This window comes from Haliaeetus albicilla, chromosome 3 (assembly GCF_947461875.1).
Source record: "Haliaeetus albicilla chromosome 3, bHalAlb1.1, whole genome shotgun sequence".
NCBI classification, from domain to species: domain Eukaryota; kingdom Metazoa; phylum Chordata; class Aves; order Accipitriformes; family Accipitridae; genus Haliaeetus; species Haliaeetus albicilla.
The window spans coordinates 35,868,027-35,895,198 of NC_091485.1; the positions used below are offsets into that span (position 1 = coordinate 35,868,027).

The following is a 27,172-nucleotide window of genomic DNA, read 5'->3' on the forward strand; positions in this document are numbered from 1 at the left end:
ATAACCGGCCTGTCCTCATACTCAGAAAATTGTACAACTACAATAGATAGCATGAAATACACATTATGATTAATTTACCTTTATTTTGATATATCATAGTTGTTTAAATAACAAATTAATCACCTCACGCTCACCTTTTAATATTCCTTCCTTTTCCTTAACCATTCCCAAGATCCTTGTAAAGCTGACCCTCTTTTCTGAGAAAAAATATAGGTAAATACATCTTTAGAAAGGGCTATAGCAAGCTTGCTTTCTGAAAAACGAATGCCGCTGTCTGGATTACTGCTTTACCAATCCAAACCATTTTTATTTCTTGAGAACTAGGTGTGTTGTTCTGTCCTTTTCCCCATGTGTTTCAGAGCGAGTTCTGCACCTCACACAACACCTGAAATAATAAAAATAGATCCACTTTAATAACGGTGAGACCCTGAAATCAGAACTCACAGCTTCTGGTTTTATTCACACTCTGACATCCACACCACAGCTCAGCTGGCTTGAACGATACTCAGTCACAATTGGCAATATTGACCCATCTCTCCTGATCTTGAATTTTCTAGCTCCTGATAATTAAAGGAGAAAGCCATGCAATGGGCAATAAATGACTCCCGTAGTGACTCTCCCCTAGTGTTTACTGTGTGTTATAGGAACTGCTAGATCTTTCTCATCTGCCCTTCTGATCCAGCCTTCCCGACAGCATCACTGCCCATGCTGGCTTGATTAGCTGAAGAGAAGAACACCCTCCTGGTGTTCGAGAGCTGTGTAACAGTCAGGGAGCTGCAGGGTGATGTGAACACAGAAGTAGGGTGGGGGGTTTTGCCACGGATAAATTTTGCTTTGCAGTTTAGTGTCATCACATTTTCTATCTGTTACTGATTCTGTTATTATGTGCCATTCCCTGATGCGGTCATGAGTGTGTTCCTACATTCCTCTGGTACAATAATGAGAAATGTGATGCTCTGTGGTTTTAGTCCCTGTAATGAGAACAAGGCAGTTCTCCTCACACACAAAATTTGTAATTATACAAGACTATATTGTGTTACTGGCAACTAATTAGAACTCTCTGTTGAAATGACATTACTTTATTACATATCATTAACACAAAATGTCAAAATTAGCATGATAGATGTTTTTATATGAAAAATGGGCCTACTTTTGTAAGTGAAATCAACAAAATTACAGCACTTTAAGTATCAGTGTTTTAAGACATTTTATATTATTGCTAAAGAGGTATGGTCAGAGGTTTTGCCACATACAAATCATAAAAAGGGAATTCTCCCTTTTAAAAATGCCAGTGACTACCAATTTTGTCCTCTGCATGTATTATGCAGATTAAATAAAATGCAAAAAATGTGAAATGCCAAAGGGGGGGCCTGAAATTTTAGTATGAAACTCATATTTCACTCCATATTCTTAAAGCACAGGGCATACATTAACTAATTTAGTCTCCTCCTCTGTGAGGTAAGTAATATTATTATCATGTTACATACAGTTAAACTGAGACAAGGAATTGAAGTGAATTCCTCCTGGGCAGCCAGTAAGTAAAATGCTGGTGCTGGGACAAGGACGCAGAGCTTTGCACTTTGGAGCAGGCTGAATATCAGGATATCACACACACTTCTCCTTCATGGATTTAACTGAGGACAGTAAAATACCTGTTGTTAGTGGAAAGGTGTTTTGCAATGACAGGTACACACACAGAAAGCAAATAGGATGTTCAGAGATGTAAGTAAAAGTTTCTTACTACCTATAACAGGTTTAGGACTAAAATAAGTGTATAATCACTTACTGTAAGGTTGTGTGATTCTTGTTTATTGGAGTAACCAAGCAATCACTCATTTACACGCTAGGTTTAAATGTTTGTAAACTAGACAATAAGCATGTTTTTCATCAGGGGTCTGTAGGAGACATTAGTGAAGTCAAGCCATAGTTCCCAAGGTACCTGTTCCTTGACAATATTATGAAGTTGGTAACATATAAAAGTGATGTGAGGGTAACATTCCCCTGGCAGCATACTAAATATGCCGCAAGACATAACCAATGCATATAATTTGCAAATGTGTATGGAGAATTGGTCTTGACAGTTTTGTTTACAAAGGCAGGCAGCTATTTGCTGAGAACAGATATGACATGCTATTCATCTTGCTGCTACTAAGCCAAAGGGATTGCAACTATGATAACAAACTGTTAGATTTGATTGTTGGAATGCTTATGCAATGTTAGTAATAAAGGGTGTTTAAAAGCATATCTCATTTGTTCTTGGGCAATCATATGGTATTTCTTATAACAATTTTCCTGGGGCACTTAAAAGGACAAGCCTAATTAAAGCACTGATATCTGTCTGGCTCAGCTTTAATGAGTCTATGTTCTCTAAGTAGGTGTATGTAGGGAAAAGGAGCAGACACGTCTTTATTTCTCTGCTTGCATGGGTTGAGGCAGGATGTCAAATGGTGTAGTCATGGCCTCACACCTTTCAGTTCCTCCGTTTCAGCTGGGGTTACCTCCACGCACTTTCTGAAACCAGAAAGTAAACACAACTGTAACAACCTCATAAGTAAAGCCCAAGGTGACAGGAGAGAAAAACAGGAACAAAAGTAATGCCTTGTGCTGGATCCAAAATACAGCCAAATTCAATTTGACAGGGAGAATGCAGTGACTGAGGGAAGACAACAGCAAGTCCTCATATGTAGTGCTGAGACCTTCAGGGAGCTGAGAAGGGGGTTTCTTGCTTTTTTCTTGTGGCATTTGGGCACCAGAACAGGTCAGCATGACTCACACCTCTCCTTTGTCATCAGCCCCCTGCTTCAAACAATACTGAGAAAACACTTTTCCCAGCACTCCTAAATACTTGTACCATTTGCAGCCCCCACTAACATGTTGCTCACATATTTTCTACAGAGCTTATTATTAAAGTAAAAAAAAACAAACAAAAACAAAAAACCCCACCCAGTGCACAAATACAGGACCAGAGTGTCCTGCACCACCTTGTTTGTGTGAGCAGCTGGATGTACATGAGGGGTGGGAATGGAGAACTCAGCCTTTTTTTGTGAAATACTGCTCAGTAAGCTTCGTTGAATGTGCACACGCAGCTCAGTGATGTGCAGGCATGGGCTGATCCAGCTGTGATGGGTAAAGTGGTGCTTTTCTCTGGCCATCTCACTCCCACCGCGGCAGGCGTAGCTGAGGCGATGGCTGGAAGGGCTGAGCAGGCAGACCAGGCTGACCATCAGAAATCACGCACATGCCTCACTCATGGATTTAACCAAGGACGAGTACACTAAAATACTTGTTGGTGGTGGTGTAGCTGCTGCAGGTTACAGCTTGGCCCGTTAATGCAGGCTGTTGCTGACCTCAGTTCACACCTCCTGGTCAGTTGACTGGAGGGACTAGAGAGTAAATACACCCTACAGATGTAGGGGCAGGGAGGAAAGCTACATCATTCAGTACTTGAGTTGCTGTGGCTAATTCAGCCTGAATGCCACAGTAACTCACACGTAGCGTTTTGAAATATATTTTGATTATTACATGTAAGTTTACACAAGCAGGACAGATCCAAAATCCAAACATTCCGCAGCTGGGCCTCTAGAGCTGAACAGAGGGAGATGAGCTGCTTTGTTCTCAGTCATTCTTACTCACAGGTACAGGTGACTTTGTGAATAGCATATGCAATGCCAAAATATAACTGAAATTCTCTTTGAATGCAAGCAGGCCTTAGGTTCAGAAGCAGCTGTGAGATGGTGACTGTTAATGGCAGATTCAAGCAGTGTGAACAATAACGACACATTGTTTAAGGTGGACAGAGCTTCACCGGTCTTCACCATTGTGTTGTGCTGCATTAGAACAGGACCTTGAGAACCTGTGTTAATTAACACAATTTTAAGTAGTGTCAGCTGTTGCCAAGTAATCTTACGGATTAGAGTAACAAATGCTTTATTCTGGGTCTTGTAGAATATGGATTTAGGAAGACAGTTATGATCAATAGGCAGGTTTTTAAATTTTTGTATCTCAAAACCTTTTGACAGTTGTGAAATATTTTAATGGACTGACAAGATCAATGCATTTTATAGTAATCTGTTCTTAGGAAAGCGTAAAGAAGAAAGAAGTCTGGAACGGGGTAATTTTATGTTCATTTCCAGAGGTTCTTAGCTTAGTTCCAAACAACTCAATTTCTTACACGTTTTATTCTACTCCTGTTGAGTAGTCTTATTGAATTAGATGAGCTTAATCAGGTATATGTGTATTTACATAATCAGTTTCTTGCCTTAAATATTATTTATGAATCAAGGGTTATGGCATCTCAAAATGCAAAGATCTGTGTACAAGGATAATCATTTAAGGTACCCTTAAACATCATCCTGGCACCAGGTTGCTGCTTTCATTAAAGGGATTTGGAACATGATGAAGTCCACGGCTGTTCCTGATCAGCTCAGGTTGTGGCTTGCCTCGCAGCTGGGGGATCCCTAGCCAATGCTTCGATGGGTTGGTTGTCTGAGGCAGAGGCTAGGCTGTCACTGGTCTTGATAGTGAGAATGAAGATTGTATTTTAGTAGCTATATTAAAATTAAAAGGTGAGACATTAATTGTATTGTTCCATACTTCTTCCCAGAGGCAGCAGCTGCACAGTGTGGCATAATTTAATAAAGCTATCTATCATGTGATGCCTGGGTGTGAAAAACTTACCAGTTAGTAAGAAACAACTCCATAGCTCTTGTTTAATCAGTAAGGGCACAACAGAAGTGCTATACACGTGTCTAGGCTTTAACAAGTGTTTGTATATTGATCTGGAATTAAAATATCGGTAAGCCTCTGTTTTGACGATGAATGGGGAAATCTTCTGGCCAGAACAGGTCAGCTAATTTTTCATGTAAAAGGAGATGAGCTGCATTTGCCTACTCCTCCCCCTACTACAGACATCCAGCCTAAAGAATGAAGGGCAAAACGCACCTCCTGTAAAAGGTGGTCACACAAGGTGGGGTGCCTGTGTATTGAACGTGTGCCAAACGAGCGCCCCGTTGTGCAGCAGGGGCTCCCTTCAGAACAGGCTGCAGGGCTGATGGTTGGCTTCTGTCCCCAGTGACTAATGCAGCGAGCAGGTCTTGGCAGTACCTAGGATACATGATGTAGCTTACGCCTCTAGCACATTGGCTTTAGGTAAGGCTGCCTGATGGCTTAGGCAGGCTTCTCCACATTTATTACATTGTTTCATATTTTCAGACTTTTTTTCTCCCAACACTCAGGACGATATCAATTCCACTTCCTTTTTTTAATTTTAAAATAAAACCAAAAATTTAACCCCTCCCCCAGCATGGCTACAGGAGTCGAGATTCAAATCACACAGTTTTCTTTCCCATTCTCTAGTGCAGCCATACCAACATGTGCAGGAAGCAGAAGGTCCTTGTTAATGATGTGGAAAGGCCCCAGCGCTGCACATTCCCCTCCTTCACACACCTATGCCTTGCAACAGGTACCTCATGGGCCTCACAGATAATTTCTAGGTGATAGCTGGAGGAACTGATAAAGCACCTGTTTCTTAAGAGCACACCAAAGCAACTTGGTCTAGTACTAAACTCAAGGAGCAGACTTAGCACCAAAAGCCTTGAGCTACCCTGCCCCTTGCAGCCTGGGAAGCAGAGCTCTGGGCAAACAGTCAGGACAGCCAGGTGGGCTCTTTTAACTGCCGGGGCTGAATGAACATTAGTGGGGAAAGAGCTTTTAAGGGAGGCTGCTTAGCCAAGGAGCTTTTCAGTTTATGCCTGGTTTTAATGGCTCTAGAATAGTCTAGTTTTGTTACTGCCACTCTTAAAAGGTTACTTGTGGATAGATGGTCCCGTAGGCTGAGTCATTTTGCTCGTTCCACCTCTATACAAATGACTGAAGTCTAACTACCCTTAAGAGAAGGCCTCATACAAGAGCATTTGTAACTCTGTCAGTCTCTTCTAAGTGAAACATGAAAAAGGGGAAATTCCCCCCTTTCTACTATTTTAACTGGTGTGACAGGACTGCATGTGTTGACTCGAGTTCCTGAACTGAAGGACTGAAATCAGGAAGGTTGGAGGAGGTTTATAGGATGAGCAATGGAGTACTGTGGCAAAAGACGAGCTTTCAAAAGGTGCCTCAATGATGAGTGAGCAACTGGATGTGTAGATCTATAGGCAAATGAGCGGCAACGTTTGAAAGAAAATCTGTGAACTACCATGGACAATGGGATAAAGGTGTATCTGAAATTCATTTCTTAATAGTTCTTGGTGGCTGCTAAGTGCAGAATGTTAAGAAACTGGTCTTCATGATCCCATCTACCCTCTGCAATATCCCCCCCCCCCCCCCCCCTTAATTTAACAGGAGTCACCAGTCAGCTCCCGAGGCATAAACAGGCAGCTGAAACACTGCGTGTAGGCTGACTTCAATGCTGGATGCCGGGCAGCGTTTGGCACAGGTGGAGAGGGATTTTCATCGCAGACCCAAATTAACGTCAGTGAAGTTACCCCGCGCCTGCCGGGGCCGGAGGAACAATCTTCGGGTAGGAGCAGCGCCCGGCTTGCCACCCCGCCGCCCTCCCCTCTCCTCTCCTCCCCTCCCCTCCCGGGCGCCGCTCGGCCGAACAAAGGCGGCAGCGGCGGGTCCCCTTTGTGCGGCGCGGGCAGGGGAAGGGGCGCTCCCGCCCCGCCAGCCGGGCCCGGCGGCGCTGGGCGGGCCCCGCGCTCCGGCCCCCGCGCCGCGCCCGGCCCGGCCCTGCCCGGCTCGGCTCGGCTCGGCTCAGCTCAGCGGCGTGCCGGGAGGAAGCGCCGGCTGCGCGACGGGCGGGCGGGCGGCTGCCAACCGCTCGGCGCCCCCGCCCCCCGTCTCCTCCCCTCCGCCGTCGATCCTCCGCCCCCCTCCTCCTCCTCCTCCTCCTCCTCCTCCTCCCGGCGGCGGCTTTCTCGGCCCCGGCTCCCCGCTCTTCCCCGCGGCTTCGCCTCGCTCCTCTCCGGGAGGCTCCCGCGCCGCGCTGGCGAGGACGGTAAGGGCGGCGGCGAGGCGCAGCGCCGGGCCGGGCCGCTGCTGCGGGCGCGGCGGGGCCTGGGGCTGAACGCGGCGCCGTCCCGCAGCGGTTCCCCCGCTTGCTGGGGGCGGCCTCGGGGAGCAGCGGCGGCGGGCCGGACTCCCCCCCGCCACCAGCCGCGGCGGGCGTCTGGCGAAGGGGCTGGCGGCGCCGCGGTGCCCCGGGGACGGGCGGGGGGCTCGCCCCCGCCGGGCGCTGCGGCAGGAGCCGCCCTGCCCAGCCCTGCCCTGCCCTGTCCTGCCGCGGGGGGTCGGCGGGGCGGGCGGCTCCCCCCCCGGTGACAGAGAGCAGACCCCGCGGGGTGGGTGCCCCGCGCGCAAGCGGGGCCCAGCCGGCTTCGCCCCCCCGCCCTTGGGGGCGGCTGTTCCGGCCCCCAGCCTGCGAACGGGTCCGCGGCGGGGCGGGCGGAGCGGTTTGGCTCCTCTGAAATTCCTGGCTAATGTCAGGGGAAAACATATGGCCCAGGAGAAAGCCGGTGGAAGCGATCGCTGTTGAACTCCTCCGAGTTACTTCCCCGAGTCGGTGCGAAGCGTGAACTTCCTCCCCGGGATGCCCTTTCGGGGGGATGCGGGGCTGAGCACATGGCCGCCGCCGCCTCCCCCGGGTCGGCGCTCGCCCTGCTCGGGGTCGGCTCCGCATCTGTCACGACACCGCCTGAAACCGGGCCTGCCGGCGCCTGGTTTCGCTCCAAAGTGCTAACCTGACCTAAAGAAAACTTTAGGTGGGAGAAGGGAGGAGGCTTATCCGAAAGGTAATTTACTTAAACATGGATTTTTTTATTTTTTTTTCCCCTCCTTCTTCCCTTACTCGGACAAAGCATCTGTGAGGCGAAGGGAATGCAATGGAATTATTTCTGTCCCAGGGCCCAATATTACAGGGCAGCTCATAGGGCAGAGCAGCAGGTTAAAACTTCCAAAGACCTGGCACTGGCAAATTAACATCTCCAGTATTCACTTTTTTGAACTTGAGTTTTGTGGTCATTTGCATGTTGATCCTTGCTTGTATTTAAAGTCCGCTGTTACTGCGTTCAGATATTTAAAGATAAAGCATCTCCTTTGTGCTTAAAATGACGATGCTGTTGTGTTTTGTAAGTAGCAGGACAACTTTTATCTTTAATGTAGACCTTTTTATCACATAGCTGTAAATGCTTGCCACTGATTTGTTGGGTGGCTTTGCAAAGGTCACTTCAACTTCCTTTTTTTTTTAAAAAAAAAATGTATGTATTGATTTAATATGATACTGGGTCAGATTCGGCATTTATAATTTATTTCATGTTTGTCCTTATGTGCCGTAAGAGCCATGCTTTATAAAGCAACTTGTCCTTGGTTCTGCCCGTAAAGCCTGCTGGCTGATCTTGGTGCACACTGTACAGGAGGCGCGCAGCTTGGCTTGTGTCTGATGTTGAGTGTCCTACTTACTTAAAAATGTTGAGAGCTCTAAAAGGGTCAGTGTAATCCATACTACACGCGCGCTCAACTGACCTAGAATTAACAAGATAAAACACTTTTAAGCGCTTCTGGGGCGAAAGGTGGTGCGTTATTTCCTCGCGTACGACTAACACAATGGATTGCTTGCTCGAAGTGTCCAGTGCCTTGCTCCTCAGTTTGGAGGGCGGCTGAATCCCCCGCTTCGCCAAAGGCTTGGCTTGAGCTAGCAAGATGGGTCATGAGAGCAGAAGGCACCAGCAATGAGAATATGCTCCCTGGGGGGATGTACCTGTTGGCGACGGCAGCCCAGGGAGGTGGGTGCAGAGACCACCGGCAGTCCTTCAGAGGCGGCGGGCAGCCTGTGCCGTGATGGAGGGCTGTTGGAGCTGACAGAGCCATATGCCCTGCCAGGGCCCCCATTTTATATGGGTTAGTAACTTATCATCTCGGTTGGTATTTCGTGCTGTGGTACTGAGTTTCCTCTCTGTGGGTTTCAGCCTCTGTGAGCAGGAGGTAGCAGGCAGGTGCCTGTGCTCCGCAGTGTAGATGGAGGTATACCAGGAATGTGGTGGTTAGTGTGATTTACTGCCTCGATGGAACCCATAGCCTATGCCAGCAAGTTCATGCTGTTGCACAGAAGGCCTAGACTGCCCTCACGCCAGTGCATCCGTGTTAAGAAAATTCTATCGCAAGCCAAACTTAAGAGGGAAACGGTGTTTTCCAGATTCATATGGAGATCATTCGCTGCCACTTTGCCAGAGTGGTTCTTTCCGTGTCCTGCTGTAGCACTCGGCCCATCAGCACCCTCCTTCCCTGCTCCTCGTAGGCTTGTGGTGCACATGCTGGAGACACCAGATCTCAAATTGGTGCTGGAGGCACTTAATATGGGCGCAGTCTTCCAGTGGATGGGAGGTGGTTTTCTGTTAAAGGTTCATGTTATGCTCCAAAATCTGGTGGGCTAACATTGATGTAGTGAGGCAAAACTGAGTCAAATTGTAGAACGTAGCCTTGCATACATGCTCTGGTTGCTCAGATCTACAGAGTGCATTTGGGATACTGTGCTAGTGTATAGAAGGAAGGTGTTTCTCAGATGCGCTTTTGTAAGTATGTTTCCTAGTGGTGACATAGTTAGATTGGAAATCGGTACACTGAAATATCATAGGGTAGATTTTGGCCATTAATTGTAGCGGAATGCAGAGTAAATGAAGGCTCATGTTTACAGCCTGCCCAGAGCTAGAGGGCGTATCTTTGAACTCTGTGTAAGGAATGTCTCTGGTCTCTCCATAGCTGACACTGGGTCTTGCTTTCCACTGCTAGATTTTGGCTCTGTTCCACAAGGCCTTAAGCACATGTGTTGATTAGCCAGAAGTTAATAATTTTAAATTAAACTGAAGGACAAGTGTATGTCAGCTACAAAGTGTTTTTATTTCAAGGAAGTTTTGTTTTAGCAGGGCAAGTTCTGAGAAGTTAGAGAACTAGTTTGTGAAGTCCATAGGGCTCAAGACCTGTAGGAGCTAGAGGTTTAAAAAAAAAAAAGAAAAGAAGAAGGCTTGGACTGCCTTAAATGAAAGGTACAACACCTGCTTGGAAACTGTATTTTAAGGCGGAGGAAAAGCTTGCCAACTGGGGCTGTGGACCTTGCTGCGAGAATAAGATACTGTAAGTTACCAGAAAACCTGTAAGGAATGAAGTGAAGGAGGGGATTGATCATCAGCGAGCAGAAACTGCAGGGTCAGCACATGAATTGCCAAAATCTAGAGCATGAAGAAATTTAAGATTAAGAGGAAAGAAAATTAAAAGAAGAGCAGAAGTCAGTTATGGTGCGAGGACCAGACTATAGTTGAAAAATATGTCTAATGCCTTCAAAATTAGCAGTTCTAAACACTTTTAGATAGGGATGAGGATTTGAACATGGGGGAAAGACAGGGTGCCAAAAAGAAATGACCAGAAAAAATGTCCTATGCCTGCTTCTAGATTTAATGCAGTCAAACTAAAGAAGCAAAGGGTCTCTGCTTTAGGGGTCTGAAGGAGTTGGTGCAGGACACTGGAGCCAGGTTAAAAAAAAAAGGATTGGTTGCTATCTGTCAAGTTGAAGTGTAGCAGTTGTGACAGCAATATAGCAGAAGAACTATACTTGTATTTATTTTAAAAGGAGAAGAGAATTTTACTCTGGTCTCAATAGTATTCAAGGATTTAGAAGAAATTTGGAATGGAAAAAGTAATTAAGTATACAAAGATAAGTGGAGAAAACAGGATAAAATGCATCATGGATTTGCCACAATTAGGTCATGGAAGACTAAAGTCATATTATTACTGGTTAAATACTGAAAGTCCTACACAAAAGGAGCAGAAGGCTTCAGTTCGGTGTGTGTACACCATGGCAGGCACAACAGCAAAAATGACTAAATTGAGAATACGAGGCTTGGCTAAAGAATGGTGAGGTGTCTCTTGAAGGAGAAATTGTGACACCGTCTGCATGGATAAAGGAATTATTGCTCTGGATTGGTATTAGTGAGGGGCTGGTCTTTTTAATTCACCATACTGGCTGAGATAACTATATGCAAAGGATGATTGCTGATGAGGCAAAGTTAGGAAACCTAGTCAGCACCGAGCGGGCTTGGATTATTGCACAGGAAGAGCTGAATGTCTGTGATGACTGAAGCAATAGGAATGAGAGGAAGTTAAATAGCTCTAAAAGCGAAGTTATCTACTGAGTGATTATTAACAACACATCTGCTATCAGCTGGCAGGTCATCCCTTAAAACAGTCCTGGAGGAAAAGGCCTAAATCTCATAATCAAACAGGGATGACTCCATTTGATGGTGGGCATGAAATGAAAGCAAATGTGATCCTCGGTGAGAGCTCTTCAGTGGAGGTAGGCAAGTTATTATGCAAGGCATTAGGGAGACTTCATGTCAAATACTGTACGTAGTTCTGGTCACTTGTGTACAGAAAATACTAAACTCTAGTGGAACACGTATAGGGACATCCAGACTACAAAGATGAGGCATGAACAGTCTGGAGTTAGAGGAGAGACCCAAACTTCCGCAACGCTGGCTTTTGTAGCTTAGTAAAGGCAGAGAGGGGAGATAGCAGCTGCTTATAAATTCCCTGGGGCAAGTTCTTGGAGAAGAGGAAGGGTCGTAAACTGAAGGCTCATCCGTAATTTTGGATTAAAAACTTGACATACAGGAAAATTTTTTGATGGCTTGTTGAATGAATGTCAGAATATTGTACATGGGGAATTTAAAATGAGTTTCCTAACTGTCAGATTTTGGATGCCCTCCCAGCTGTATGTCTCTGAAGTCCCAGTTTAGTGTTGTAAGTTTGCATATGACTGTTAAGGAAATGGGCGGTTCAGGTAACTCAAGCTACCATAACTTTTACGCTTTGGTCCTGACTACTAATCAACAGAAACAGAAAGCACTTCAGTGAAGGAGGTGTGATGAGCAGAAATGCTTATTTTTGGGGAGTATGTGTTGTCCGGTCACTTGATGATGAATGGAATTTATAACAAGTAAAAACCCCCATCTATGGCATTAGTAGCTGCTGCTTTTTCTTCTTTTTAGTGTATAATGGAGTAGAATCAAGTATGAGTCATAAAATATTAACGATAACTACAAATTAATATGTGTGGGGCAGAAAATGCATAAATGAACGTGCAGGCTAGAGGAGGTCGGGATGGCTGACTTGAACCCATAAATAAATAAAAGGATTACGCTCTCCTGTTGAGTGTGTGCCCATATCTATCTTCTGCCTGATTTCATGCTCTGTGGTCTTGGGAGTGCTCTGTGGCACTGGCTGCGTCCTGATGTTTGAGGACTGTGCTCCTGGGAACATAAGTAGGGGAGGCATTGCCTGGGGACGGCCTCGGGCAGACTCTTGCACTGTAGGTGAAATGCAGGACTGCTGAAGTCCCAGGGTGAGCGCTCCCAGCCAGGAGGATGTGTGCTCGTATCTGGCTTCGTTTTAGAGGTGTAGTACCTGACCTAGGCGCTGGTGCTGAGCTATACGAAGGCCAACACAACCTAACTGCCGGGAACAAATTGAGGTGTGAGATATCTCAGTTCAGACACTTTCTCTGGTAACTCTGTTGAAGACTTGTCTGGTACACACCAAAGAGCCATGTACCTCACAGAAAGTGTAATGATGGTGTATGTAGTTAGAACATTTCCTATCTGAACACTCTGTTGACTTAATGTGATCTTTGCTATAGCATCAAGGTCTGTCCATTTATAAGCTCTCCTGTAGCTGGGCTTTGTATGCCCAGTCAAACTTCTGGAAGTTTCGAGATGACCCTTCAAAAAAGGAAGAAGAATGTGTGTCATCTGTGTGGACATATCTTGAGAAGAATCATTGGAAAAATAGGGTGCTTTGAGTGTGTTTGTATATCAAAGTAAGATCACTGTCTTGATACTGCTTTATGCGTACTTGTTTTGAACTTATAAGGCAGGTGTGTTACTTCTTTAGAGATAATCTGGCTGCAAACTCCTTTCCAGTGTAGTTTATTAAAAATCTGAACTATTAAATTTTGGGTGTTTGCTTTAAATGCATGTGTGTGTTTTCTTTTAAGAGGAGTTGTGTAATGAGCTCAGTGTGTCAGCATCCCCCATAGGAAATAAACGTGAAGAGATTGTGTTGAGCCATCAAAAGAATAATTTAACAATCCCAGGGAAAATTGAATTTATTGTCTTGGTAGCTTTTAGCATGTATTGTTAGGCTATTCACTATTGTGATTTTTCATTTGCTCCTGTTGCTCTTTTATATGAGTGTTGGGTGTATCATTAAAAAAGATGAGACTAGGGCTATGGTTTGCATTTTTATAACGTCTTGCACTTGACAGCCTTCAAGTTCCAACTATTAATGGATGAGGTGGAAATGTTATTTCAGATTTACAAAGGAAAGATTCAACCTAAATTCAGACAGTTTGTAGCAAATCAGAGAGCAGAGCACTTGTTTCCTCATGCTTTGCTGTGTTCTTTAAAAACAAAATCACTCAAATAATTTCCTGTTACAATTTGAGGTCTTGGAAAAGTCTGCATTAAGAAATGGAAGGAAACATTTTAAGATTTTATTGGACAGGGAAGATAACAGCAGCATTCAGTATTGTCTGCAGCTCAAGCAAGTGGAAAGGAATATCCTTCTTTTTAATAGGTCAAGGAACTGTGTGGTTTTGGTAAGCATGGTCAGGCTGGGAAGCAGAGAAACGGATTGGAACAAGGAGCAAGTGGTACAAGAGGTGGAGGTAAAACCTGGAACATGCACACATGAAAGAATACAAGAGAGAAAAGAATTATGGAAAGACCGTGAATGACCAAACTGGTGAACAGGGAAATAAAGGAGAAATGCTTATATATTACACATGAACTCAGTATGCACAGTAACTTGTGTCCAAATCAAATTGGAAAGCTCATGTTTTTTTCATTGGTGTGATGTAACTGTGGGATATCTATTAGCTGGTTGCGGTTACACTGTTTAGAAAAGCACATTTTGAATGAAGACAGGTTAGAGCGAGGAAGGAACAAAGCAGAACCTTAGAGTAAACTGCAGGAGAACCTTTTAGATGTATCTGTAAATTACATGGTGTCTTGCATAGTTCAAAAGCAAAGGTAAATACAAGAGTTGTGGCCAGAAGAATGGGGAAAGAAAGGTTGTTCTGCGGCCTTCCAGTGGTGTAACTTTCAGATTTCTACATGGTGTGGTTTTGTGCAAATAAGAGCTGAAGGAGTGTCCTTCTGTTGTGAAAGGACCATTGGTAACAGTTGTCTTCTTTGTCCAGTACCTCTACACAGTATTAGACAAATCTATTTTAAATAACTGCCCAAATTCATGAGTGGACCCAGACCTTTGGACTTGTAATGACCTTTGCATGTTGTCTTTCTCTATTTGACAAGTTAATCTGTGCGTGTTACCATTTGGGAGGTTAGTGGGCCACTAGAAACAAAACTGTTTCTTGTGTGTATATATGCATATATAGACATACATGCAGCTTAATCTAGGATGAAGGAGAATCATTTAAGTAACATTTTATCTGTACTTTATTTTAGTATATAAAAAGTAATATTGTTGTGGTCTGTTTGACAGACTGTTATTTCTCCTCCTGTCCACTTCCAGTGGTTTCAGACCAGTTTTTTAGTCTCTTAATTAAGAACATCTTGTCACTTCCCATGCATGCGTTTACTTCAAGACTACATTTAGAAAAATTCACATTTAATACTAAAATTTGTAAATTAGTCATGTAAGTACAAATAGTTAAAATGTGAGATTTCACTTGCATGTTGTATTTAATTGCAAGATTGTTATCTGTGTTCTTTTGCCTTTCTGAGCTGTGGTATTACTGAAGTCTATTACTGTTGAGTTCTTCCAGTGTGCTAGTTTTGGTTGTTGAATGATAATTGCAGTGAGTGACAATCCTGAATGAATTTAAATGGTAGGCAGTGTAAATGGGACTTCATGGATTGCTCTTGCTCCATTTGGATAGATGTTATTTTCTCACTGAAGATCACTTGTGGCTGTCAGACTTCCCTCTACATAATAAAACTTGAATACAATATGTAGGGAGTGACTGATAAATGAGTTAATTCCATTAATTAATATCTACTGATCAGAAGCTAGAATCCCAGTTCTGTACCATGTGATATTTCTGCCATGTGTTTGTATAAATGTTTGGGGAGTATCTGCAGATGTGAAGGTCTGCTCACTCAGATTTCCTGCAAGACCTCCATGCATGCTTTGCTGAAGGATTTCAGATGTTTTAATTAGTTTTTCCTTTATTTATTGTTACTGTGTTGTCCCCATCTCACAATGTTTGCTGTGCAAGTTCAGGGGGTTACTCCTATTGTAGTATTGGGTCCTATATCGGTAAATGAAATGATGCATATTGGGTCAAGCTTCAGAAGTTCTAGCTGAAGTGAATCCCCCAAATCTTTGTGGATTTAGGGCTACGCATTTCAGGTCCTTTTTCCCCCCCCTTGCTTCGTGTTTGATAGTCTGTGAGGAGAAGGAGAAACTGACTCTAATAAAGTACAGCATATAGGAATGCACAATGAAAGCACTTGAATTTGGAAAGAAAGTGTTGTTTTCCTCTGATCTTTGCTGTAATGGCTTGAGGTGTTCACTTGTGATTGTAATGAACAAATTTGTTTATTTAGAAAAAAAATCTTGATTTTTTTTTTTTTTTTCTTTTTTTTCTGATGACCCATTTATTATAGCAAGTTTGTACTATCACAAAGTTTCTATTTTGGGAATGTTGTATCTCCTTTTTTTTTTTTTCCTGTTTAATTGAAAGATGATCAGTGTCATTTTTCTCTTCCTTCCCTCTCCATCCCCCTTAAAACAAAACAAAACCTTCAGTCCTTAAACAAAAGTGTCTTTGTTTTTACATTTGTTTTATGAAATTGCTTAAATCCTTTGGGAAAAGCTTTCCTCTCACAGGAAGAGGGAAGGAAAAAAACCAAAAAACTCCTAAAGCCAAAACCAGCAAGACTGCTACCAGACATCACAATGTTTTCCTATCTGAATAGTAGCAGATTGCATAAAAGAAGCAATTTCTGTTCTTAATGAATGAAAAGTGCAATTGCAGAAATGCACACAAATAGACATGGCTTTCACTCGGCAAAGGTAAAATTTGTAGCATTCAGGGCAAAAATTTGCTGCGTACCTTTCTTGGAGCTTCTTTTGACTGTCAGTGTCAGGAGTGGAACTTTAAGTGGGATATTTCAAAGCTCTGAGAGATGAGAAAATCTACTGTGCTCTGCTGGCCTTTCTGATTATTTATTTATTTCTTTTTAAACCACTTATTCCTAGAAATCTCTTGGTTCTACATCTTTGGGCTGTTCTGATGGTGTGGCTCCAGTTGTGAAGCCATTTGTCCTGGTATACTAGGCAGATGTGTGAATTACCCTCTCCTGATCTAGGAACCTGGCAACTGACAGCAAAGATGAGTTAAGTGAGAGAATGAACCATAAAGATCAAGAACTATGTGAAATACCACCCTGTTAATTTGTCTGCATGGGCTTTATCCAGAAAATACACTAAAGAACAAGAGTACTGATGAGAGAACAAGATTATTGCAGCATACTTTCTCCCAAATGTAATAAAAATGCAAAATCAAGTCAGTGGCCTACTATTCTCAATCACCTGTATTATTATGTGGGCTGGAGGGATCAAGGATGAAGGAAAATTTTTGAAGTAAATGCTGAATGTGAATGAAAAAATAAGGAGGCCTCCCTTAATGCCAGGAGGTAAGGGCTTATTTTCTGCAGAGTAGGAAATCAGATGCTGGACTAAAACAGTGGTATAGGACTATCCTAGAGGACACCTTTGTAAGCATTGTCCAGAGAATTGGGAGTATGGTGGCCTCCCTGGGATCCAGCGGCACCTCACATAGCATCACCTCACATCTCAGGCAGCTCTTGGATTTTGCTTGACATTCCCTCTGTTCCTGCCCTGCGTTGCTGCTGTCCCCCTTCTGTTCCCGAAGCCCGTGCTGCGTGAACATTTACATCCCAGCATGTGCTGGGCTTTGTGTTCACAACCTGTGCAATCGCTGTAACTTTGATAGCGTGCAGCTGTGAAACAGCTGTGTCCTCGCGACTGGCTTGTCCGTAGCGTGATGGTGAACTCGCCTGTCGCTTCCCAGACTTACGCCCTAACCTTGTCGGTACTTGTCCTTCTGGTGCTTGGGGCAGGGGCACGGAATCTGTGCACTCTGCAGTGCCTTCTGGAGTAGCGTCCTTACCACTCATAAAGACGCGTGTGTAGAGATGATGATATGGACGTTCACCTTGTATTTGAAACATTTTTAAGTGCTCCTCATGAAGACTAGACCAGAGAATTACAGGCTTTGGGGAGATAGAAGCTGAATTAACTCGTGGTTTGCTGGCTAAGCAGCATTAATGTTTTCATTACTTGGCCTAAAATAGAATAGGCAAAAGCTGTAGGGAGAGGCTCTGTCCCTCAGCTATGTTGGGTTTAATAAAAGATAGGATTTCTCCTTCTAAACTCATTATCTAAGAACTGCTGCAAAGGTATCAAATGATGCTGTTTAGATTGTTGCAATCAACTAATTTGAAATCCACATTACTTCTGATTGACTGTTACTGAAAAGACCTTTTTATAAGGTGCCCTGCCCCAATATGAAATCGGATCCTCACACTCCACCTCCTATGTACATTTTACTGCATCATGTGGGCTGCACCGCTCAGCCAGAGAGTAGAGAGGGATAATTGCCTCCTGCACTATCATTAAGGTCAATACTAATCAAATGCTACTAATGACAGTAGGCTTGCTTTTCTGCAGAATGGCAGGCTGACATTATATATTTTGGTCAGGGGGGATCGGCAGAGCTGTGGAGTGGAATTGCTGCCCACCCCATAGACCCATGCTCGCTCTCCTAGTACCCTTCGTTCCCGTTTTGCTGCACGGCCAAAATGTTTTCCCAGAAAACTCTGTTTCCTGTAGGTGTTGCAGCTGAGGTGGGACAAGGTGGAGGCTGGAGGAACAAAGACTGGTATCGGAAAAGCCCTGGCAATATTTGCACCTAGTAGTTGTTCTGGACGTGGTTAGTGTTGCGGTGCTGCAGGCCAGTGGCATGTCACCCGTTGCTGCGGTTTAAGCCTGAAGGAATTGCAGTGTGAGTTGGACAGGAAGGCAAAGAGACAGTTTGTATTATGGCAGTTGTGATTCGGATACTGTCTAATGCAAAGCTGACTGCTGTGAGGTTCCAGTCTTTCTGCTATGTCTTTCCCATGCCTAGAACTTCCACTAATTTAAAGTTGAATTTCTAATGAGAAACAAAACCTGTTCCTTAATCAGTGTGATTTGCTTTCATGGAATACTTCATTCAACTTAGTGCAAATTGTGAAAGCCATCTAGTATTTGAAAATGAAGTCAGCTGTTCTTGACGTTGAACCAGAATGAAGAGTGCTAGCAATCCCCATGAAGTCCTCCTTCAATGAAGTGTAATTTGGTACCATAATATCCTGAGCTGAAAGATGCAATAAAATAGTTCTGCACGTAGTGCTTTTTACAATTCTGGAGTTGCAACAGTGGGATTACCATTGTTTCCTTAATACCTTTCTCTTCTTTTTAGGCAATATATAGAACACTGAACTTTTAATATCTACTTTAAGTGTTATTAGAATAACTGATATGGTGGAGTGGAGAAAATACCCTCTTGTTCTGCTGTAGAACAGTCACGTGCCTACAACTTTTTTTTTTTTCTCCTCCCTTTATTTGAAGCTGTTTTGCAGAGTTATGCAGAGCTGTGCAGATAGATCTTCCTAGGCTGGGATTTTTCTGAGGTCAATGTCAGAACTTGCTTTTTCATACTTGCAAAGATTGCAGTCTTTGACAATGAGATATACCTCACTTTCCTTCTGTTTATCTTGTTCATCAAGTCAAACAGCTCTTACAATTATTATCCATGGTCAACTAGCTCATTGACATGACAATTAATAGAAGAATAAACGGGAATGTAAGAAACTCTGTGGTCGCCACCCTACAAACTTCACTGGCAGTTCTAGTGAGTGTTCTGCAAGGATAAGGAAGAGGCAGAGGTTGGTAAGGGTATGGAGGAGGGAATTACAGTGCTAGAGTGTATGGCTGGGTTAGTTCCAGCTGCTGTGCTTTAACTCTGAAGGCTCCTGGGAAAAAAGGGAGTGTGCCATTGGCTTGCTGTCCAGTGTCTCTCATTCTTTTTAGTATTATCATGTCTTTGATTACAGCTTCACAGCCTTTGGCAGTTTAAAGTGTAGGAGAACTTCTTTACCCTGCTGTGAAATTACACAACGTACCTGCTTAATTGTTCTCAGTTACATGATGGTTTTTGTTTTAACCAATTCTTTTCTGACTTGGGAAGAAAAGGGATGTGTTCTTCGTGAAAAGGGATATATTCTACATGGAAACCTGTGTACAGCTTTTTCAGATGATTTAAAAGCACATTTTAAAACTGATCTGAATTATTTTGAATTACATAGTTGGTCTGCAGCCTGAATACATATGAAATGTAAAGTGATGTAAAATGAAGTTGTCTCGTTTATTACGTTGTCTGCTCATAAAATACACTAACTAGTCACAAGGGAAAAATCTTGGGGAAAAGATTCAAATTAAGTACTGCCTTACTGTCTCTGTTGTTACTTTTCTGTTGTTGTCTTAAATTTTTTTCAGTTAGAATTTTTCTTCCTTCTAACAATCTCAAGGATGTGTATTTAAACTAACCATTAATGCTTCATTTTTTACATCTGTAGTACTTTTACCTTTATGCTAATGTATGTAGATGAACAGGTCAGGTCTTGACCTATATAATAAAAGTGCCTTAATTTACTCCTGTGTTCCAGCGTGTGGGTATTTAAATAAAAAGGGGCAAAAAAAGATGAGCTGGTGCCTTGTGCGCTAATTGTAGCTGGAGACCGACACTTGTGAAAGGAGTGCAGTTGTCAAAATAGCCACCATCTGATGCTGTTTTTTCCCATCCCTGCTGTAAAGACAGCTTGTGGAGGCAGATCTGCAGCAAGGCAGAGGCTGAGTGCCTGGTCGGGGCAGAGTCTTTCTGCAGTCCTCCTTTTGGTCTTGATGGCAGGACGTGTGCATTGGGCTTGTCCTTGCAGCGGGGTGTGCCTCATGGCCATGCTCCCTGATGCTCTTGAGAAGAGGCAGCCCCTGGAAAGCGCTGCGGCTTCCTGCAGTAGCCCACGGTATGCAGCCTGGCCTGCCTCTCCCCTGGGATCAGGGCATGGTTGGCCTCTGGGTTGGACCATAAGGTCTACCTAGCCATTGCTCCTGGATCCTTTGCTGTCCCCTACCTCTGGTTCCGTGAGGAATGCTCAACGGGAGAGCCGCAGCTGACTTCACGGGCTGATGTGCCAGGACCCGAACCGTGCAGAGCACTTGCAGGGCATAGTCGAGGCTTTGCATCGTAGATAGAGGGAAGGTAGCAATCCCCTCACATAAAACACCATGAGAATACACAAAACAACATTCCCAGGAAAACATGCATGCATGAGACAGGGAGAAGGAGTTGACAGGGGAGCTCTGGTTTATGATTTGCACCACTGACCACGGGACTTGTAGCATTCCTCAATATTCAAGAAGCATTATGTAGATGTCTGCAGGTAATCTTGAGTTGTCTTGGAGACAAAAGAACGAATCCTCCTCCCTATCCCTTGGTATTTTTGCCATAACATGATGGTGTCCACATGTGTACACGCATGAATAATATTCTTTGTTTAAAAGTCATAAGTATTTCTGTAGGGACCTGATCTAATCTTCTAGATGAGCTTTTCCTTTCTGCAGCTGGATCTGGGGAAGCAGTTACAGTACATGGTCTGCATCCAAAGGAGGAGTGCTGCTCCTCTGAGGACTGTTAGCTATGGTAGGAACGTAGTTCTTAGCGGCGGGGCTGGGCTCAAACTCATGTCCTGCCCTGGGCTTTGGAGAGGTTGTCCATGTCTTCTGAGCTGTGGCGTTGCTTCCCCATGTCTTCTGAACTACAGCGTTGCTCCCCCGTATCTTCTGAAGGGTGCTGAACAAACTGGTGACAAGGCAGTGTGAGGTGGGTGCCCAGGGAAATGTATTCTCCAGGTCCCTCTCGTGGGAATCTCTTCTAAAATACCTCAGATGCTTTTACTTTTCACTCCCTATCTGTCCTCTGAGGTGCTTTGTCTGGAAGTAGTTACTTCTTGTAGAAGTTCTTGCTGGTGGTATAAGATAACTTGGCAACATCTATGAGAAAATGGTTATATGGGGAAGAGGTTATTTTGAGATTTTTGTCTTATCTGGAGAACTACCAAAAGCTGGGAAGTGCAAAATATGTGTGGGGTTTTTTCCCCCTGAAATTTCACACCACTTTTCAAAATAAATTCTTCTGCCTTTAAGTGGGTGAGTCCTTGCTCAAAAGCAGTGATTCCCAAATGTTCGTATTTGAGCCAAGAATAAAATCTTTTTTTATGCAATCTCTTGATTGCCTTTGAGAAAGAATTTAGTCTTCTTTTAGAGACTTTATTCTCTTTATAGAACATAATGAGTTTGCTTTTCAAAGGAAAAACTGAGAATTGCAGTGAAGATGCTCCGTTACATTTTTGGCTCAATTTTATGCAGGATAAAGCCGTTAAACAGTTTACTGTATTAAATGCTAAAAAGGATAAGTTATATAATTACCATGAACTTTTAAATAACCATTAGTGTTAGTACTTGATTGTCAGTAACAGCATACTGTAATAATATTCAGAAATTAGCAGATACAAAATAACTATCTGGGCCTTTCCTCCTCCTAAGCTGAAAATCAAGGATGTGGCTTTATAAGTAGGAAAATGGTTGCAGATGCAGTCAGATTTTTTTTAAAGACCTTTTTTGCTTTTCTTTTTGTTTATCCCTATTTGCATATCTTAATTATGTAAAAGTCTTCAGTTTGAAAGCTGAAGTGCTATTTTATTTCTCCAAGTATCTTTTAGCATCAGCTCAGTGAGTGCCAGTTTTTAGGAGCTTAACTTGCCTGTGACAGTTTCTTCATAGCTCAAAATATGGCAGCTGATGTCTGACTGCTTTAAAACAATAATGAACACTACAAAATTCTTTGTATACTTAGTAACGTGATCCTGTAGCTTCATTTCAGACAGACGTGTATGGAAACAAGTAAGTTCTCCCTTGCTCTATGATATCTGTTGGTGGACTGCAGCTGACCCTTCAGGCAAGAAAAGTACCTAGTAGTAGAATGTGAAGTGGTATTAAACCAGTCCTGATAGCAGTTGGCTTGTCATGTGTGCTTGAGGGGGGAAGGTCAGAAAATAGCCTGCAAATGTTTACTTCCATTTCCACGTTAACACTTCGGTGTTAAATTGCATTTTTATTTTTGTCACTGTTGGCTAGAAATGGGGTAGGAGTTGAACCCAGTTTATGGATAAATCTCACCAGATTAAATTCTGCTCCACTTTAAGAGAAGCAGCACCAAATGTAAGCAAAATGTCTCTTGCTGTTTTGGTATTTAAACTTTTATGACAAAATGGCTTAGGACTGAAAGTAGTAGTTTCAGTCTCAGTGGAAAATGGAGACTTCTCAAAGCTGCTGCACTGGAAAGTATATTGTTCTCTGTGGTTCTCCTTTTTTTTGTTGTACTCTATGCCAAACCTATAATCACAGGATTTAGAAACCCCTCCCCACACACTTTTTAATTGTGGACCAATCTTTCCATGAAACAAAATAGGTCCATGGGCTTCTGAATGGCTGACATTCATTTAATTCCCAGGTGCACCAGAAGAGCTCCCAGTTAGACACAGCAGGAATTCCTGAGGTCCTGAGCCCAGATGGAATTTTCCTGCTGTAGCACCTTACCTGACTTTGCTTCACGTTGTAGTATAAAAGTATCAGAAAAGATTGTATGAGGCAAAAGGAGATGGTAATTAAAGATGAACCTTGCTCTTTTACTAGTCATTTTGCAGCACCAGATAATTGATACTATTTTTTAAGATTATTTCATTGTTAGGGGAATTCCATTGTGTTTGAAGGATTCCTCCTGCGCTTCTCAGTTTGTGAAGACCTTTACCAAGTGCTTAGACTTCATCAGTTAATCCAGGAATTTACAGAAAAGTAATGCAAAGTTCACAAAGTAGTGGTGTGGTATGACTGTGTCAAATTAAATTGTTTAGTATGTTCACAAGAAGAGGTTTTTTCTGTTTTCTTGAGCTTTTTTCTCACTGTCAAGTCCATTCCCAGGAATGATGGGTTGAGTGTACATGTGTATCGCATCCAGATATCACTCCAGGCAAAATCACCAACAAACTGTGTGTGGTTATTGTTTGTTTTTGAGGAAGGCAGATACTCTACTTCCTAAGCCAAAAAGAAACTTTTCTCAGACAAAGCTTGATCTTTTTGTAAGTATTTTAAATCCTCTCTGTGTATTGCAGGTGCATGCTCAGACCACATGCTGCCTGGTGACCACTACCTCTGTGGACAGAAGGATTAGAATAGAGTTTCAGCCCTAATCCTGGGTTTCCTGTGCAGATTTTCTTTACAGTCTTATTCCTGTTTAGTTGCCTGTGTGTTAAAGAGCATGTTTTTATTTATACTTGCTCTGAAAAAAAGAAAAAGGCACTAACAATGGTATTTTGATTTTTATTGTATTGATGAACTATGTGAAGATTTATGCCTTCCCCCCGCCACCCTGACTCTTCACAGGGTAGTAATTAGCCATGTGCTATGCAAATTCTTACAGTAAAAGGAATTGGTTATCTGTTAATTAAAACTAAATGATGGCAATTTTAGATTTAGGTTATTTCAAAGTATCTAAATTATTTAGGATTTGAAGTCTTCATCTTTTTTCAATGAATGCTGTAATCTACCTTTTGTTACTTTTAAACTCTACAGTAAATATATATGGTTTCTTATGTGCAGAATTATATCCTGTAATAAAACCCCCACAGTTTTGGTCTTCCTCAGGGCTTGAACTGACCTTCAGAATTTTGTGAAATCTGAAAAAATATTTGGTAGGGTTTTTTTAGCAGTCTTGCTCTTTCTGTTTTTTATGATCCCTGCAGTTTTCAATGTGGTTTGCACAAACTGAACTGCAGCTAAAATCTAATATCGGCCAGGACAAAAACCTGCAACTAAATTTGTTCACTAATATGTTTAATTGATCAAGAAGTCGGTAAAGACTGTTTTCTCCTTACACAGCTCCTTTTGTTTATCCTCAAAACTTTTTTATTTAGAGAGCTATTTAAATCATTTGTCATCATTAATTAAAACATTATCTAGCATAGAAGGTGGTTTAAACAATAGGAAAATTAGTTTCTTGGTGTTCTAAGAAATTTAAAGGAGATGTTTTTGAATTGTGTAGTAATGGCATATGATGGCTTTTTGTTTAAAGAAAAAAATACTGGAAGCATATATTTGTGGTGTGCTTAATTTTTTGCCAGGTTTTCATGTTTTAATTTCAGGTTTTTTACTAGTCTATTGAAAGACTGGTCTTGGTGCCCTGGTGACACCTCTGAGGGTTGGTATGAAAATCTAGAAAATCTGAAGTCAAAACTTCAGAGGTTTCAAAGCCCCTTAACTCAGTAAGATTTTTTGACATGGAGATGGACTTAATTTAGATTTGTAATGGCACCCACTGTAGCGGATGCTATAACAAAATAAATCTGTGGTAAGACAAACAAGAGAACGTATGGAGCTAAGTGTAGTTACAGGGCTGCTGGGAAAACTTCAGCTGTTGACAATTTCACTGATGTGTTTCTGCAAAACGATTGCCAGTGTTCCTTCATTCTCACTATGCAAAAAGATGCTTAAATGAAAATTAAGCCTGTTTGGAGGTACTGCTAATTAACTCTTGTGTCCCACGTTGAGGGAGCCATGAGTTGCCCCCCAGCATGGGGGGAAAGGGAGGGAAGGGAATTCTTCCATCTCTGATCCATATATTTGTAATCTCCTACTGTTATTGTTCAGAGGCCTAAAAATATACTGGATTCTGTTTCAAGAAGAAGATTGAATGTATGTTACTGTAGGAACAGTGTTTTAGGTAGTTTAGGCAAGAAAATAGCTGTTGTATAAAAATGCCTACATAAGAGTCTTCCATTGGCATGCCTTTGAGACAAATAAATTTGTTCTCTATACAACTGAGTGCTGTTTTTTTCGATTCTCATAGAAGCTCAGCAGTAAGCCTTGAGCACAGAATAAATTCTTTATCCTGTGTGATTTGTGTGTATTTGTCTTTCAAATCTGTTTAACAAAGTAGTGCAACAAATTTAGGATTAGCGACATGCTAGTTAGCTTTGCTGAAGGAGGCTGGGACAGAAAAAAGGGGAAATTCACGTTTTTTTGCATTAGGTATGATTAGCTGGCACAAAGATTAGCTGTATCATGCATTTCTTTTCAAATGGTTCGTGACCTCACGGGTGCAAGGAAGTTGTGATCCGGCTGTAGCAGTATAAATTTGGCAAAGAAAATAAGCACGGGTTTTGTGCAGATTTGTATATTGGCAGTAAAATATTCTCAGATCATGGGCTTTGCTTTTACCTCTCACAAATGTAAAAATAATGTTGATTTAGTGCCAAGTGTCTGTTGTTACACATGCCTGTTTATTTTAGTGCTCTTTACTGCTTTTATTGCCTTTATGTTTTCTCTGGATCCACTCTGGCACTTATGATACGGAGTGCTGTTAATACCAGCTAAAATCAGGTATCGCTCGCAAAAGTTTCTGATACGTTATGAGTTTTAAATTGCAGTAACATGAAGTCTGGACTGTAAAATCCTACCTTTAATCTAGGCTTATTTGGTTAGGCTGTGTTAAATCCATTCCTAAAAATACTCAAGCTTTTTTGTTTTTTTTATTATTTTCATTTGGGATCAAATCTCTTTGAACTGTGTAGACACGCACCTGTGCTCATTTTAATCCCTGTGTAGTTTCATCAATTATCACAGCAGGCAAGAAGAAAATCAAATTGTAAAATGCTTTTGAAAAGTAAATACATTCAACCTGGGGTTCAGGTTTCTGTTTTAATCAAACATCATCTGTATTCATGTTCTTACTCAAAGCTGGCTAAGGGAGGGGCATGAAAAGCCTTTTTTGTTTTCATTGTGAAATACCTGTTTTGAAGTGCTCTGGTGTACGATGGGTATAATATGTTAGTGTTTGCAGAGGAAAGCTGTGGTGTGTGTGTGTGTATACGGATTTTTTTTTTTAAGCTGGAGAAAATCTAGGTCAAGAGATTTCATTCTTATTAATAACTTAAGGCTTTATTCAACAAAAATTATCCTCCACGGCTAGAAAGCTTCCTGACTGTGGAAGCGCTGGTGGGGAAGGAACTCCTGCCCTCAAACATCAATGGGAGCATTTCCCTTTCCATCAGGCTGTTAAAATGCTCACCTTCCCCCATGTGTTTTTGACTGCCACCATAAAAGCTCACAGGGGCACACACTTCGTGTGTTTCTCAGCGCAGGGCTGTGCTTGGGGCCGGGGACCCTCGGCGTTTCCCCCTCCATGTTGTGCCTGCTTTCCAGCCTAGGCCCCACGCCATGGCCCTGGCCTTCCAGCGCTGCCTCCACCTCCTGACCGTGGGTGATCGCATTCCACCCAAAACAGGTCTTGTGGTGTTGCTGTAAGAAACTCCGGCCACAGGACTGAACTTTTTTTTTTTTTTTTTTTTTTCGTGAAAGCATCCCTGTCAGCAAAAGAAGTAAATAAATATGAAAGCTTGCTAATTCTTGTTTTAATTCATTGGGAGATACTAAAACATGAAATCTCTCCCTTGGCCTTGTCCAACTTTCCTGCCTCTCTTCCTCAGCAGTCGCTGCTGTGTGTGTTTAGCTCCGCAGCACCAGCGCCTCAGCCCGGTGTTAAATATGTAAACAGGAAAAATTGGGAAAAGTGCTGTTAAATATGTAAACTGGAAGAATAGGGAAATTCTTGGCTCTTTCAGCTACAGTAATCTACTATATTAGAGGTTTAAACAAACTTGGGGAAGACAGTTGTTACGAAGCCTTTAATTTTCCCTTAAACTTCTGTGTCGCCCTAGAACCAAAAGCAAAGGTAGTTAAGTTAGGATAATTAATCATGGAACAACTTACACAGGGGATGTAATGAATTTTCCATCAACTTGCAAGTTCTGTAAATCAAGATAAGAGGCTTCTCTAAAATACACTGTTTGTAAGCTATGGCTGCTGTACTTGACAAAGAGATTAGGTTAAGTAAGTTAGATGCCATCTGTGTTGGCATCTTGAA

General features: G+C 42.6%; 1 protein-coding gene across 3 annotated transcripts in view; it reads left to right on the forward strand.

The window, feature by feature from the left end:
- Nucleotides 1–6,870: 6,870 nt before the first annotated feature.
- FAM110B (family with sequence similarity 110 member B) overlaps nt 6,871–27,172 on the forward strand; it is a 116,181-nt gene continuing 95,879 nt past the window's right edge. For 2 of the 3 annotated variants that reach the window (XM_069779373.1, XM_069779376.1), the window contains exon 1: nt 6,871–6,994. The gene's annotated coding sequence lies outside the window, so the exon portion shown is untranslated. The remainder of the gene's footprint in view (nt 6,995–27,172) is intronic. The other variant, XM_069779375.1, reaches the window with a different exon arrangement.